The 2,169-nt window shown below is 43.9% G+C and overlaps 1 protein-coding gene across 1 annotated transcript in view; it reads left to right on the top strand.

Moving 5' to 3' along the window:
* The first annotated feature begins 1,771 nt into the window (after positions 1-1,771).
* Positions 1,772-2,169, top strand: part of LOC108229545 (ras GTPase-activating protein nGAP-like) — a 5,692-nt gene continuing 5,294 nt past the window's right edge. Inside the window, exon 1 of the mRNA XM_017405218.3 lies at positions 1,772-1,862. The gene's annotated coding sequence lies outside the window, so the exon portion shown is untranslated. The remainder of the gene's footprint in view (positions 1,863-2,169) is intronic.

Here is a 2,169-nt window from a genome sequence, read left to right as displayed (position 1 = left end):
TTATATTCCTACCTTCGCTCTTCATGCTTGCATCTGGTCACACCCACGACCAATGAGTGAACAGGAGCTAAGCTTGCTCCGCCCACGAAGCAGGGCTGGCCCAGCTGGCCCTACTCCGAAGCAGGGACCGGCCTCGAAAAAATGCCGGTGGAAATGCGCGCAAAGCAATCGGAGTAGAGTGGAGCCGGGACCGTTAGGGTCTGTGTGAAAGGGGCATTTGTGGATCTGCACTAACAGCTGATGAAGAAGCTCCACCTTCTGTCTGTTCATTAAAATCTTCTCTGGATGGTTTCAGTCTTTATGTGTAGCAGTTTCCTTCTGGTTTTTGTGAATCAGTCTCATGCAGATCATTCAGCAGGAGGGTTCTGGGTGTGTTCAGGACTGTAAGTGCTCCCTCCTCCTCCTCCTCCTCCTCCTCTGACAGCAGAGTGGATCAGGTTTCTGTCCTAATGCAGGAGACCAGCCCTTTCTGAATCTCTCCCTCTGTGGTTCTCTGTTTCTGTGTTTTTATTCTTTAATCCAGTTATTCGTTAGATTGTTTCAATTAAAAACATCCAATCTGAGCTCTGTGTTAAAATACGACCCGGGAGTCTGTTCCTGAACATCCTGATGTCTGATCAGTTCTCCGAGGAGCTCCGGGTCTTTGGAGATGTTGATTTAAAAATAGGAGTAAAGATGTTCCAACAAACGGGTGGAGATGCTTCAGGTCTCCATCTCTGTGGAAACTGTTGATTCATCTGATCAGCAGGAAGTCATGTGACCACACCTGGACTCTGAGCCGACCAATCATCAGTCACCACTGAAGAACAAGGAAGTGTTGTTGCTAAACTCCATGATCACCAAACAGCTTTTATGTTTACATTTATTATTTGTTTGACTAAAGTAAACAACCTAAATGTTTGTTGCAGAACGGGTTAGCCCAGCAGGAAGGATGCTAGTTAGCATGTTAGCACGCTGTTAATAATGATTTATGACATTTACTGTAACTTCAACTCATTTCTTACAGAAAAACAGGACAATAAAGCAGCTTCATAAAGAAAAACCTGACAAACTGTTAGAAATATTCACTCATCGGGCCACTGGGTGGCGCTGTTTGTCCAGTCAGATCAACTTCAGTCCATATTTATTAAAGTTTTTTTATTAAAAGCTGGAGATGTTTGATCAGAAGTGAGTGAATATTTATTTGTCTGATGGACTAAAATATTTTGACAACTTTAAAGCAAAGCTGTAGTCTCAGCCCCTCGTAGCTTTCATTTCCTGCCAGTCACCAAAAAGGGGCGGAGCTTTGCACAGACGTTAAGTATCTAGCTGTGTTTTCGTCTCCATACTGGGTTTTAATGACCTCTGACCCCTGAAAGCCAATCTTTCTGACCTGGTGTTGGTGATTCAGAGGACTTTTCTGGACGTTTTGTTCCGTCAGAGATAAACGTGTTTCTGAGGTTTCGTTGGATCAGTTTTCCTCCTCAGATCAGGAATTGATGGATCGGTTCCTCTGAAGGACTGGTTCTGGGGATTCTGACCCTCAGCAGGTTCTGACCTCCAGCTGGTGGACCTTCAGGCTTCTGGGTCACTCAGAGCTGGTCTCAGAACAGTGACAGAAACCTGAGTGAATCTTTGATTGAAGGGATTATTTCAGCATCATGTGACCTTCCATGGAGGAGGTTTTAATCCAGCGGGACATCTGATTGGTCCGTTTGTTGCTGCAGACATCGGTTCTGATCCACTAATCCTGGTTTATATAACTGATGTGACACAGCAGGAGGATTAAACCCAAACTTTCCTTCAGAGGACAGAAACATCTGGGTTCTGCTCGAGCTTTTTATCTGTTGGATTTATTTCTGCAGGACGTCTCCGTTCCTGATGTGAGTAAAATCTGAATCTAACCGTTTCTTTCCCCAAAGTTTCAACCTGGATCGTCTTCAGGATGTTGATGGTTTTAGTTTTTTTCCTTTAATGCAGAAAATAAACATCAGTAAAAACAATAAAACCAGCGTCTCTTAAAAATGTGATCAGAGGAAATATTCTGTTCTGATTTAATGTCCTGAGAGACTTCAGATACCTGCTGAGGGAGAGCTAGAGCTGAAACCATCAGAACATCAGCTGAAACCATCAGAACATCAGCTGAAACAAGCAGAACATCAGCTGAAACCAGCAGAACATCAGCTGAAA

This window comes from Kryptolebias marmoratus, unplaced genomic scaffold (genome assembly GCF_001649575.2).
Source record: "Kryptolebias marmoratus isolate JLee-2015 unplaced genomic scaffold, ASM164957v2 Scaffold199, whole genome shotgun sequence".
Lineage (NCBI taxonomy): Eukaryota > Metazoa > Chordata > Actinopteri > Cyprinodontiformes > Rivulidae > Kryptolebias > Kryptolebias marmoratus.
Note: the sequence above shows the minus strand (reverse complement) of the source record. Positions and strands in the feature narration are given on the sequence as shown.